This window comes from Equus przewalskii, chromosome 22 (genome assembly GCF_037783145.1).
Source record: "Equus przewalskii isolate Varuska chromosome 22, EquPr2, whole genome shotgun sequence".
In the NCBI taxonomy this organism is placed as follows: domain Eukaryota; kingdom Metazoa; phylum Chordata; class Mammalia; order Perissodactyla; family Equidae; genus Equus; species Equus przewalskii.
Genome location: NC_091852.1, coordinates 26552664 through 26567713, shown reverse-complemented (window position 1 = coordinate 26567713; position 15050 = coordinate 26552664). Strand labels below are relative to the sequence as shown.

Sequence of the window (15050 nt, the reverse complement as noted above, 5' to 3'; positions counted from 1 at the left end):
CTGGCTTTAAAGGTTACACTAAAAGAGGAAAAAAGCAAGACCCCAGGGATGACGCTGTGAAAATGTAGATATAGAGGTAGAGGAAGATAAGATAAAAGGAGATGGTTTCCCGGCAAACAGTTTTAAACATCATTACTAACAACGAATTAGCAATAAAATTAGTAACACCTAGGATGCAGTTTCTGGCTTTTAGCAGGTCAATATGACGCCAGGTGCATTCAAACAAAGATCTGCATGCACATACCCACACGTAAAGCTTGTCTATGCATTTTTTAAATCCAGGAAGGATATACAAGCAGTAGGTGGGACTGCACCAGATGTGGGATGCTGCAGGACTTGTACTTTTCATCTCATATCCTTCTATATTTCTTGAACTTTAGCCAGCCATGTGTATGTTATGCAAAACACTGTGCATATGCAATTGTTAAATATTAGCCTCTAATTCTTATTACGGCTAACCACACACATACTGTCTATCAAAGTAAGTGGCTGATGCTCTCCCTTTAAAAAAAGTATATGAATCTCAAAAATGAGGGGTGTTCAAAACTCTAGAAGGTCATGCAGTCCATCTCCTTCATAAAATGAGAGCTCTTCCAGGGCACACTGGACATTTATCACCCTTACACTGGTTCATGATGCAGGAGTGCTGGGGAGGGGAGGCACAGACATTGAAGGCACAGGGAAGTAAAAGTTCCAGAGGACAGCCCACAGGCTACACGTACAGAAGACAGAGGTCAAGGGAAACAAAACCAGGGAAAGGAGTGCTGAAGAAAGCTAAAAGTTAGGGAACATAGGATGAGCTTTACGGTGGGGCCAAGTCACAGATGTGCGATTAGGCTCAATTTAAATGTTTAAGATGTCAAGATGGAAGCCCCAGAAAGGTTAAATATGACTCATCAAGTTTCGTGGCCATATTTCATATTGAAGAATTACTTAAGCAAACGTTCACTATTTTATCAAATGGGTTAGAGTTAGGTAATTGTGTGTGTGTGTGTTATATCTATTTAGAGATGAAAATGAAATATCTGACCATGCCATTTCTGAACTATGGGATGTCTGTTCTCACACTGTGGCATGGGCCCTCTCACTCAGTGTCCCTTCAATTATGTGAGAGACAAAAAAAAACCCCAAACCTTATGTTTTGCAAACCAGAGGTCTTGGGGTGGCCCTAAATGAAGTAATTGTTCTAGATGGGAAAAGCAAGGAAGAAGGGAAAAAACCTGTACACAATCAAGTCTATGCTCATGATCTTGGTCCTGAAACCTGGGGTTCTTCCAACATTTCCTGTCTCATTGACGGGCATCATCTTCCATTTGGCTGAGCAAGCCAGAACCCTGGGAGCATCTTTGACATCTTTTTCTTTCTCAGACCCAATATCAGTCCACTACTGAGTCCTCTTGATTTTTAACTCCTAAATGTATTTCAGATCCTTCCACTGCTCCCTAGTCCAAATTGCATCTTTTCTCCTCTGATCTACTGCAACGCTCTCCTAACTAGCCTCCCAGCATCCACTATGGCCCAGTCTCCAATTCGTCTTCTCCACTATAGCCAAAGAAAATGCTTCATAACTAATCTCTTCATGTTGACTTCTGCTTAAGATCATCAATGTCGTCCCCTGCCTTTAGAATAAAAATCAAACACTATAACATGGTCTCTAAGGTTTAGCCTTGTCTGGCCCTTGCCTCCTTCTCTAGGCTTATTATTTACCTTTTCCAACAGACGTACTTGCCTTCTTTCAACAATCTGAGCAGGCCCAACTCCTTCCTGCCAACAGCCTTCGTGCATGCGTCACCTAGAATACTCTCCTCTGCCTTTTGTCTAGTTCACACATCCTATAGATCTTAGCTCAAATCACACGGACTGCTCATCTACGTAAGGTGTTTTTGGTACATATTCTTACAGGATTATATTCCTGTCATCTCAGGACTTGCCTCAATTTGAAGTACACTTTTATTAGTGTGACTGTCATAGGTTACTCTTTCCCACTGGATTGTAAATTCCATGAGAGCAAAAACCATTTCAATTTTATTTCTCACCATCATATTTCCAGGGCCCAGCAGCAATGCCTGGCAGGGTGCAGGTGCTCACTGCAAACAAATTTTTTTGGTAAGGCTACCACTTACTGAAGAGTTAGATACGCATCGACTAGTGAATCTACAAATCACCATGCAGGTGCCCAGATGTGGCTTACCAAAGGCCTAGCCCTGTGGGGGTTCCTTCTCTACAAGAGGAAGGGCCTCCTGGGGGAGTATCAGCCTTCCATATCCACACAGGCCTCTCGGTCGTGGAGAAAAGGACTTGAGCACCATACACAGTTTCCCCATCCTCATCAGACTTCTCCTGGACAGAATCCACTCTTAGATATTGGTTAAATATTTGTCCTTCCAACTTCATGCAAACAAAGGCAAAAGCAAAACACAATACAGAACCCTGCAGAAACATAACTAATGACATAGGAGAGGAGTTTTACTAGTATTGAAATAGATTTTAAATCTGTTAATAAAATATTAAATTTCATATACAAATCATTCAAAAGTTCCTTGCCTAGGGAGGGAATAAAATACCTAGAAAGAAGAGGAAGCAAAGTTATAGGGCCTAGTGTAGCCATCAGAAACCTGGCATATGGCTTGTTGCATGCATGATAAGATAGTCTCCAAAATATGTATCTTATTACCGAATCACACCTAATGTCAACGGCGCTCACAACCACATTCTTTCCACAGTTCTCTTTCTAGTTCCTATTTCAACAGGCTTCAGATATTGGCTGCTTAGAAGCAATGACAAAAGCCTGACTTGTTTTCTGTGAGTCATTATTTTTATACTATAAATCAGATAAACTGCTTTGGAAGATTCAATTTCATCTGTTTCTCCCCCACAAAAAGGAGGACTTCACGTGTTAAGGAATCGTTAGGTCAGATTATTCTTAATTAAAGGCTAAAAAGGGTAAATATCAGGCATGTTTTAAAAATAATAACCTATAACTATATCCTTATAGCTATACTATCGGAAATATACATAATTTTAAGACACCCTTCCCTTTTAACCAAGTTGTTAGCCATCAATTCTCAAAAGGCATCTTTTTCAGGCACAGATCACAGCAGCATCAATTATTGATGGAAAACCCTACTTGGATCTGAAGAACCATGTATAAAACATTATTGAACATGTATATTATAACATTGAGAAGGAGTTAAACATTCTTTATGTTTCATGGCATTGGATAAAACATCTAAAGCATAGAAGACTTGCAAACACACTATCCTCCATTTTATAGAAGCCAAGAAATCCGATGATACAGAGCAATTGATTTGCAGAAACACATACAATCAACAAAGATTACAGCAGGTCACAGCTTCCAAGTTTTCACTCACTTCTTACCATTTTCTCATTGTGGGAAAGATTAGAGATTGAAGGAAAAAACACACTCACTCCCATTCTCTCTCTACATTTCCTTATGGCATTTCTCTTCTCCCTTTCCCCACATACTCTGACCTCAAAATATAACTCGTATAGTAAAGCACAAGGCAAGAGTTATTAGTGGTTCTCTCTCACTCATGAAAATGAGCTAACTTCATTCAAATAAGGAAGGAAATAATAGGAAAAAATAAGAAATAGAAAGTGAAAAGGAAATAATAAAATGAAGGAAGTGTTGGTTCATCAGTAAGTAGATAGTATGACTTCTACTGGGTATACTTATCAAACAATAATCTAAGTTCACTCTATTACCAAAATAATTTAAACTCCATGGTCAAACAGGAACATAAACTGTTGATTTATGAGCCCAATATCTTCTGGGATGTGTCACCAATTTATGTGCTATATCCTGGTATGTTTGCACCTGGGGTTGGATAGAGGTGAAAGATAACGTAAAAGGCTTGTAAACAGGCAGCTCCTTGTTGACTATTTGCCTCAGGAAGCTCTCCACATTAGCTATATATTTCAGAAATTGTATTCAGAATATTGTGCTTAAAAATGTGCTACAGGAAGGGTCAGCTCTGGAAATTTAAGGCATTTATGAAACACGCATCATTATATCATATTCAAGGTCACAGTATCTAAGTTTGAGATCAAAATGAAGTTAGAGCAAGGAAAGATTTAAGAGTTTGAAACCTTGCATCATAGACAGGTGGTGTGCCATTTTCATTTAAAAAGGAATGGAAGGGTCAATATGAACGCTGACATTCTGATGCTATGATGACATCCTGATTCTATAATATGTGACATCTGGCCACGCATTTATTGAAAACAATAAGGAATTTTCATTATGTTTATATTTTCTATTAAATGGAAGTTAATTCAGCCCTACTCTAAGATTTAGAAGTGATGTCACTGATAGCCACAGTTCAGAGCTGAACATTCGTGGGAGAGCCTGCTCGGACCACTGGAGACAGTTCCCAATAGTCCTGCTCTCAGGCAGACACAGGAGTCAATAGCTCCATTAACACCATGGGTCCCCTGCCCCCTCTTCATAAAGATTTCTCACTCTCATAGCAGTAGGACAGTATACAACAATTCACGTTATCTAAACCAGTAGTTTCAAATATTTTCAGGGCTAGAGACCTCAAAATAGAGGAATCTTATGTGGAAGCCCAAATACTAAAGGCTCACTGGAACACAGCCCTACTCTAAGGACTAAATATTCTTTACCTGGAAAGGAGATGAAACTTAACATATGGACTTGGATTCAAATTTAAAAATAATTCTTGATATTGACTATGAATTTTAAAATAACGTACTAATTGTCTAAGGTATGACTAGAATAACAAATTTAATACTTGAATATGTAATGGCTATTAATGTTAATTTAGTCTTTAATTCAACATTTATTATCCACTTACTATAAACCTGGCCATGTACTCAGTACTGGGTACATAACAGTAATTCAAACAGACATCGTCCTTGCTTTCAAGAAGCTCAGAGGTTAGTGGATGCCACATATCAAACTGAGATAAATGCTATGACTAACAAGTTTGAGTTAAAACGGCAAATCTAGAATTTAATTTCTTCTTTAAGTAAACACTTATTCATTAATTTCGACTACACTGCTAACAAAAAAATTTCTTTCCTTTTTTTCCCTCCTTTCCTTTTTCTTTCTTTGGAAAAACAAAACACATCCTGGTTTGAAAGGCGATCTTGAAAAGACTGATCTCTAGAATATATCAAAGAATTTTTTTAGGTCTCAGCACATTCACCACATTTAAGATTTCATTGCAGAGGGAACCATTCCTTTATCTGGTATTTTCTACTCTTTCTCTAAAGGTACGAAATTATAATCTCGAAATTAAATTTTTGAAGACCTACACTATACACATTTCCAAAATACTCCTGATATTAAGTAGATCTACAAATGAACTGTCCAACGTGGCTTGCTAGAAGTTCAGAATATTAAAAGAAACAACAAATATGGATTTTTCCTTTCTGTAACGAAATTTTGAGAAAGTTAAGTCAAAGAACAGAGAGGAACCACATTCTTTGAGCACCTACTCTGTGTAAGGTGCTACACTGTGATGATTATAGACATTTTCTCATTTAATCTTTAGAACAATTAAGTTAGGTTGTGTCACTTTCATTTTATAGAACTTAGACTCTGACCTGAAACCACACACAAAAATGAACTCAAAATGGATCATAGTTCTAAATGTAAGACCTAAAACTATAAAATTTCTAGAAGAGAACATACGAGAAAATCTTTGTGACTTTGAGTTAGGCAAAGATTTCTTAAGATATAAACCAAAAGCATGATCCATAAAGAACTACTGATAAATTAGACTTCACTAAAATTTACAACTTTGGGGGGCTGGCCACATGGCTGGGTGGTTAAAGTTCCCCGTGCTCCATTTCAGTAGCCCAGGTTTAGGGGTTCAGGTCCTGGGTACAGACCTACATCACTCACCAGCCATGCTGTGGCAGCGTCCCACATACAAAGCAGAGGAAGACTGGCACAGATGTTAGCTCAGGGCTAGTCTTCCTCAAGAAAAAAAAGAGGAAGACTGGCAACAGATGTTAGCGCAAGGAGAATCTTCTTCAGAAAAAAAAATTTAAACCTTTTGCTCTTCAGACACCATTAAGAAAGTGAAGGGGCCAGCCTTGTGTAGCGGTTGAGTTCACGTACTCCACTTCAACAGCCCAGGGCTCATAGGTTCAGATCCTGGATGCAGACCTACACACTGCTCATCAGATCATGCTGTGGTGGTGTCCCACACACAAAAAATAGAGCAAGACTGGCACAGATAGCTCAGTGCCAATGTCCCCCAGCAAAAAAGAAAAAGGAGGAAGACAAGATACAGACCGGGAGAAAATATTTGTAAATCATACATCTGACAAAGGATTCATATAAAAAATATTAAAAAAAGAAAACCACTGCAATTCAATTTTCAAAAGAAGTGAAACATTTGAATAGGCTTTTCAACAAAGATGATATATGAATGGGTAATAAGCACTTGAAAAGATGCTCCAAATCATTAGTCCTCAGGGAAATAAAAATTAAAATCACATTGAGACACTACTGTACACCTACTAGAATGGTTATTATTCAAAAGACTGACAATAGCAGGTGCTGGTGAGGATGTGGAGAAACTAAAACCTCATACATTGCTGGTGGGAATGCAAAATGGTATGGCAACTTTTGAAAACAGTTTGGAAGATTCTTACAAAGCTAAACATACAACTCAGTAATCTCACTTCTAGATATTTATCCCAGAGAAATGAAAACACACATCCACACAAAGGCTTGAAAGGAAATGTTCATAACATCATTACTCACAATAGCTCCAAACTAGAAACAATCTAATGTCCATCAACTGGCAAATGAATAAACAAAATGTTACACCCATCCAATGAAATATTCAAACTGGGAGAAAAAATGCAGAACATCCAACAAAGGACTCCTGTCTAGAACACACAAAGAATTCTTACAAGCCAGTAACCCGGCTCATGTCCCTCCTCACCAGTGAGAGTTCTTCAACACTCTGGTCCGTCACAATTGCTTCCATTTCTGAATTTATTTTTAAGAATCTTCATTGGTTATTTTTCCTGTAAAACCTTTCAGATCAGCTCCTCGTTGGGGATGAGGGGATGTAAGGGGCATCAGTGATAAACAAAACAACACAAATGGGCTGGAATGGAGCCTGAATTCTCAAAGCTGTGGTGGCCTCACTGACAAGAGGTGTCCCTTGGTCAACTTGGTCTCTGCCACTGTAATGTCTACATGACTACCTGACTTGAAAATCCAGGGGCTTCCTAGGATCCCACAGCACAGAATGCTTCTGGGAACAACTTTTTTCTTAGTCTTTCAAACCCACTTAGGCATTTTATTTTGCCTCCAGAACACCCAGGATCACTCCTACACCTATGCTTATACATCTTTGAATAACCCCCAGTGCCCAGCACAGTGCTGAAAACATAGCTCAGGAAGAATGTTATCACTGGATATTCCCAAACACAGGGTAGATTTGGTTGATAGTGTCTGCCACCCTTGGGTTTAAGCTCTGCACTGAGAAATGATGATGAAGTCCTGGAAATTAATAACATTGCCCTCAAGTTCAAGGTAGTTATTTTGATTTTGTTAGGCTGAAGATGAGATGCTATACCTTGGTTCCCCTGGACAGAAAAGGATGGGAAAGAAACACCAGGATCCTGTCTCCTGGGAATAAGTTCCCCAAACCAATCACCTCGAGATAATTACCAACAGAGAAATAAGAGAAATACTGTCAAGTGAGGGAGGTATATACTTGAAGAAAAACATAACTGACAGTGTGTCTTCAGGGCAACTAGTTAATCTCCTGCATGGGACATCAGGGCAATGACATACTTTTCTTCAGAGGATCACCAGTGCTAAATGGAAATTGTCAATATGATGGCTACAGAATCGTGGTCAGAGAGATACATACAACTGATAAAAGAGAAAGGGAGTCCAACCCAACATTCCATTAGTATGCTCCAGGCTTTAATGCAAAAAGCCACACAAGAGTTACACAAAAGGGAATAAAGCCCCAGGGCCTGGTAAGCATCAACCCCACCAACTTAAGAGAGAGTCTGTAAAACTTATGAGACTAATAAGGCCTCAGTGAAGGGCACATGGTTTAGAGAGCTGACAAATCAGATGAAAGCTGATGTTAATTAGGAGGCCCTGCCCAGCAACTGTGGGTTTCATCTTCAAAGGTACAACCAAACTCTCTGCTTCTGAAAGGCCTTGAGGACTTTGATTATTTTTTCTTAGTAAACTCCTAGCCAATATAGTAATATTGTTCCTCCTTGGTCGGTAGATTCTATCTACTTATCTATCAATTAAATTGTGTTTAAATACAATCTATCTATTGTAAATTGTGTTTATAAAAGGTGCAGTAATGTGTTTTGTAAATAGTATATTGCTATACGAGTTATTTGTTTTTTGAAGATGTTTGAAATACGAGAATTTGAACTACTAAACTAATGTCTGATTTATTAGATTTATGGGCATTAAGTGCTTAGAAAAATTGTGAGAATTATATACATTAAATCTATAATCATAGTTAAGATGTCCAAGGAAATTTGATTACTTAACACAAAATGTTTAGGATTTGATCTGTCAAATTTATACATCATATAAACATTAACCAAGGAACAAATGAGTTTGTTCCTATTTTTTATGCAAAAATTATTAGATTTAGAAATAAAATAAAATTTGTCAGCTGAATTTGAAGGCTTAGAAAAGTAAATTTTCCATTGATTCTAGAAGAACCAGGACTGGCAAGGCGGGGGAGGGAAGGGGCATCAGTCTGGAGCACATATACCACAGATGGTTTGGGATGGGGTGCACCTTCCACCTGACTTGAAAATCCAGGGTACCTCAAAATCTAGGAGCCAAGAGGAATCCAAAAATGCTTCCAAGATGCTATAGCATAGAGTGTATCTGGAACAACTTTTTTCTCAGTTTCTCAAACCTCCTCAGATATTTTCTTTTGTCTCCAGGACATCCAGAGTCACCCCTGTACCTACACGTGCCAAGTGGGAGCGTGTGAGGTACTGAACACTGAGCAGCTCCTACACCCTGTCCATCAAAGGAGGCACGAGGTCTTCTCCCACAGCTACACCAAGTCCCAGAGAGTAGATTTCCTGGAAGGTGCCCAAAAGCAATGGAATACAGGGGGCCCACCTAACTCTGTCACCCCTAGTTTGGGGATCCTGGACAAATCAAAGCTTTTGCGACTTGGCAAATATCACACCTGTGAAATGAGCAAGAACTTTGGAGCAGAGTTTGTTATGAAAAGCCAATGAAATAACACTTTAAACACTCAGAAAAATAAAAGCATAAATGTAGAAAATTATACATATATTATATATTTATAATTATAGACATATCTTTATTATAAAATCTAAAGATGCTAGGACTGCTTCACGGCAAGTGGAAACAATATGCTCAGTGAAATCTCACATGTGCAGGGACCTGTTTAACCTAACAAGTAGGAACAAAGTTCTGAGGACACATCTAACCAAATTTCATCAAGAGCAGAAAAGGGCAGCAAAAACTAGATGGGGAGGAAAAAGGAAAAAAAACTCTACAGACTGAAGTTAATATCCTAAAAAATTTGATTTTGTGCCTACAATGTGTCAGGCATTTAGCTTATTTAGTCCTTTCAATAATCCCAGAAGATAGGAACTATTATTCCCATTTTAGTGGGGGAAAAAAACCTGAGGCTTGAAAGTTTAAGTAATTTGCCTATAACTAAGGAAAAAAATGAGCTCTAAGAACTTCAGTTTGCATTGTACAGCCAACAAAAATTAATGGCCATGACACTCCACCCCGAAAATCCTGAAGAGTATAGTTCTCGTGCTTAGTCCCCATTTCAACACAGGCTGAAAAATGTAGCAAGTCCTCACGGAAATTTCAGTGACGGACTCTTGCTGTTGAACTTCTAAAGGGTCCTGTTTCTCTTTTCACGCCCAGTGGTGAATGTTAAGTGCTCGTTCTGGAACTATCCAGATCACACTGCACAATGCTCACCCCTCGAAATCAGCTCTCCGTTCAGACGAAAGGAAGCAGTCATCACTCTAGTGTCAACACGGGCATGCTGGTGGATCCTGGGTCTTAGCATGGGCTAAACGGAGGCCCTGGAATCGCCATTCTCTTTGAGTTCTCTCAGGTGGGCCACTTCCATTCCCATCAAAACAGTGGGAGACAAAAAAATTCATCAGGAAGTGTGTTGCAATTTCATAGACTGACAGATGGAGGCGTGAGGCAATACATCTTTTATTACTTCCCTTGACAGCTACAGATTGCATGCTGAGTTTAACTGGGCTGACACATATTCTGCAGCTGTATTTTTGAGAGAAGTTTTTGGACATTTTTCAGACTATCACAAAAATAAAGCACCTAGGTATGGAAAGAAATTTCCTGGTAGTTCAAAGAAAGCTTCTCCCTACTGCTCTAAATACTCTCTCTAGCCACAAAACCCTAACATAGGCCTTTCAATGCCTGGTAATTTATTTTCTCACATGGATAGGCCAGCCTACATTAAAGGTTTCTCCTCTGTTAGGTTTATAAAATGATTTGTAATTAGTGATTCTATAAATAAGGGAATGTAACTTTCTTTACTCAAGCATCAGGCTTCACAAAGGACTACATTTATGTCATACACAAATAGTTTGAGATGATTACACTTGATTCTAAATTTTATTTTCATAGTTAAAAAACTGAAATTGTGGGGCTGGCCTTGTGGCCTAGTGGTTAAGTTTCTACGCTCTGCTTCGGCGGCCCAGGGTTTCACCAGTTCAGATCCTGGGCACGGACATGGTAACACTCCTCAGGCCATGCTGAGGTGGCGTCCCACACAGCACAACCAGAAGGACCTACAACTAGAATACACAACTATGTACTGGGGAGATTCAGGGAGAGAAGAAGAGAAAAAGAAGATTGGCAACAGATGTTAGCTCAGGTGCCAATCTTTAAAAAAAAAAAAAAAACAACACTGAAATTGTGCTGCACCCTTATGGCAGCTCTAATTATCAAGGACCTGCAGCTTAGAGACGCTGGTTCTTTACTAGCCAGTAACACTGATGTGACATCGCATTTGATGACAGAGCCTGCCCACCACACTCACACCTGATAAGCACACTGTGTGGATTAGAGAGTTTTCAGAGAAACAGAAGAAAAAATCATTTTCTACCCTGTTTTAGATGCCACAGGTATATCAACTAATTAAAATAAGATTTCTCTGAAGAATGTGGGATGTATTTAGTGTTTCCATCAAATAATTATTCTGCCACGATCTGCAAGACAGAAACAGACCTGATTACATTTTTCTTATCTCCTGATGAAACTACCCCCAGTAGGGTACCAACAGGGTCCCCATCTCCCAGAAGACAGCTCTGACATAGAATATCAAAGATGGATGTGAGGTGATCATAACAATTAGGCCATATGGCCTAAAAAATGGTCATGTTAACACATTCACATTATATCATATATGGGAATAAATATAATTTATATGTGAATATATTTATAATATACTTAATTGTACACATACATTATATCTTAAAATATAACATCAAATTCCTTTATCTAAAACTGAAGTCTAGCTGACATACTACAATTTAATCCTGTAGCTTTCATTAACATCATGAGAAACAATGTGACCCCAATCAAGCCTTGATAATCCTTTAAGTTTTAAAAGCTTGCTTTATAGAATATATGACTTCGTCTTTTGGGAACCTAGATGATGACCAGGACAAAGTACATGGCTAATGGAGTAGATCTACAGAATGCTACAAACCGACCAAAACAACGTGGCTGCTTTACAGAAAGGAATGACACTCTGCCACAGAGTTAGAGCTGTGGCACCAGAGCTTGGCATCACAAGGAAAACAATCTTCTAAAATGCCCCAGGACAATATATTTGTGATGGTTAATCTTATCTGTCAACTTGACTGGGCCTCTGATGCCCAGATATTTGCTTTTGGTCAAACATTGTTCGGGGTGAGTCTGTGATGATGTTCTTGGATGACTTTGATATTTGAATTGATAGACTGAGTAAAACAGATTACCCTCCTAATGTGGGCGGATCCCATCCAATCAACTGAAGGGCTGAATAGAACAAAAAGGCTGACTTTCATGAGCAAGGAAGAATTCTTCCCACCTGACTAGCTTTGAGCCAGAACTTAGCTTTTTCCTGCCTTTGGACTTGAAATGAAACATCGGCTCTTCCTCAGTCTTGAGCCTGCAGGTCTTTGGACTGGAACTACACCATCTGCTCTCCTGGGTCTCCAGCTTGCTGACTACAGATCTTGGGACTTCTCAGCCTCCACAATCACATGAACCAATTCCTTATAATAAATCATACACATGCACACACATACAGTTACGTGTTGCTTAACAATGGGGACACATTCTGAGAAATGCATCCCTAGGTGATTTTGTCATCATGCAAACACCATAGAGTGTACTTACACAAACCTAAATGGTATAGCCTACTACACACCAACACACCTAGGCTATATGGTACTAATCTTATGGGACTACCATTGTATACACAGCCCATTGTCGACTGAAACGTTGTTATGCAGTGCATGACTGTATATTTACATATCATATATTTAATATATTAAATACACATGCACACATCTTATTGGTTCTTTTTCTCTACAGGACTCTAATAAAACATTATAAGAAAAAATAAAACCTTAGGTACATAGACACCAGTGAAGTAAAGCTGGGGACACCTCATTCAGCACCAAGACAACAAAGGGGAAGAGGCCACAGCAGCTGACAAATGGTGACACTACTAGAAAGTATGTGAAATTTGAAAATACAACATGCTTCAAATATACCTACTTGGTCAAAGAGGCCTCGAACAAGTCACCAAAAATGTAGATGAGATAGGATGGCAGGGAGTATTGACAGCGGGAAAGACTGAATAAGAGAAGCCCTACTCACAGACAATCATAACTTCTTTTTCCCTGAAAAAATTATCATTCACACAAATTTAAACAGATGTCCCCTTTCCAGTCTATGTCAACTCACGCCATTGCCCCCTCCCTCCAAGGCTAGAGCTTGACCACACCCACACCCCACTGCTGAACCTCAAATCCTTATCAAATATGCTAAGTAATAGCTAATCAAGCTGTAAAGAATTTTGCCTTTTCATTCTTTTTGATTTAAATGCCTTGGCATTCCCGAACAATCTTAGAAACTTTAGAGCCTGTGTTCGCACAATACTGATGCATACTTAAAACCAAACTTGTGATAAAGACCTGACTATCTGCTCAGGTTTTGGGATTAGTGCTCAGAAGTCTTTTATCCCATCCCCACCAAGCTCCCCACCAAAGTTTTCCATTTTTTTGTTTGTTTGTTTGTTTGTTTGTTTTTTTGGAGGAAGATTAGCCCTCAGCTAACTACTGCCAGTCCTCCTCTTTTTGCTGAGGAAGCCTGGCTCTGAGCTAACATCCGTGCCCATCTTCCTCTAGTTTATACGTGGGACGCCTACCACAGCATGGCTGCCAAGCAGTGCCATGTCCGCACCCGGGATCCAAACCAGTGAACCCCGGGCCGCCGAGAAGGGGAACGTGCGAACTTAACCGCTGCGCAACCGGGCCGGCCCCCTAAAGTTTTCCATTTTTTGCTGGCTCAGTACTTATAGTTTGCAGGAAAGAAGGCTAATTCTAAAATAGGTATGTAGCCTGGGCGGGGCTGGCCTCAGTCTTCTGTATATTTTTGTGCTTTTCCTGTCCTTGCACATCTCTTCTTCTCCTACTTTAAACGTCTTTTCTTCCCAGGGGTTAGGAACAAAGGTTCTAGAGTCAGACTGTGGGACTGAATACTCCTCCCAACACTTATTAGCTGTGTGTGGCCCTGGGAAAGTTAATAACTACCTCCTTGTGCCTTAGTTTCCTCAGCAGCAAAATGTAAAACATCATAGTGTCTGGCATGTAGGATTGTAAGGATGAAATAAATTCAAGTACATCAAGTTCTTGAAGCTGTGCCTGGCACGTGGTCCACGTTAGAAAGTCAGCCCTTACTAACCCTGTGGATGCTCTTAGCTATTCTTCTGGACCCAACAGGTGCTAAGTTGCTTCTGGTTCTTTCATAGCACTTACTGTGCTGTAGAGAAAGCACCCATTTACCAGCCTGCGTCCCCTCAGACTGGGCAGGAATCATACTTGTCTTTTTCATTATCTTTGCCAGCACCCAGTGTGCTGTTTGGCACACAGCAGGTACTCAATGACTGTGGAGTGAGTGTTCGAAGGGATGATCTATTCTAACAAGGAGAATGTGGTACCTAAGGGTTGCTGTTTATGAACGGCCATGGCAAAGCAGTAAAGTGAAGTTCCAGTTAGAATTCTGCGAAGAAACATCATTCGTCCTTTTGGTATATGACCAGGTCTGGGGATTTTTAATTTGTCTAAATTCATTTGCTTTAAAATCTTTCAAATAAAGTCACTTTGTTTACAAACTTGTCCCTCTTAATGGCACAGAGAAGTAAGCATAACAAAGCTGACTGAATCAATGTTTCTTTGGTCCCAGGGGACCAAAATTCTGGAAATATTTATGAGCAAGCTCATAAGGTTGCATTTAATTATCAACTGCACATAACGCATAACTGCTACTATCCCAGAGTCATTAAGAAAGGTCTTTCCAAGTACAAACAAGGGCAAAGCATCAACAGATCCAGGACAAGGCAGAAGTAACAACTGCAGTATTGAGGCCTGGCTCCCCAAAATGGAACTCCCCTTAAATATGGAAGGGAAAACAAGATGACCAGAAGACTAACCTGCTCCCAGTTATGTGATCTGACCTCAGTTTCAAAAGACCTTCTGTGGAAAGTACTCTTCTCGTGAAACATTCTGTTAAAAAGCAAGCCCCTGAGACACAGTCCTAGTTCCTCTGAATAAGCCCCAAGGTGTTCACTGAGGCGAGACAGGAAGGAGAAGACAGACAGACAGACAGGTGTGCACGCACGCATGTCCCGTTCCAGACACAGTTAAGAAACTCTGAGCCTGAGCAAAAGCCTGAGCCCTTTTCCTGTGTGATTTCTGTGACTCCCATATGAAATATGCACAGATGTTTCTGTCAGATC

General features: G+C 39.7%; 1 protein-coding gene across 4 annotated transcripts in view; it reads right to left on the bottom strand.

Moving 5' to 3' along the window:
• The window catches only part of KDM4C (lysine demethylase 4C), a 390924-nt gene that overhangs the window by 22646 nt on the left and 353228 nt on the right, over nucleotides 1-15050 (bottom strand). The gene's annotated exons all lie outside the window — the stretch shown is intronic.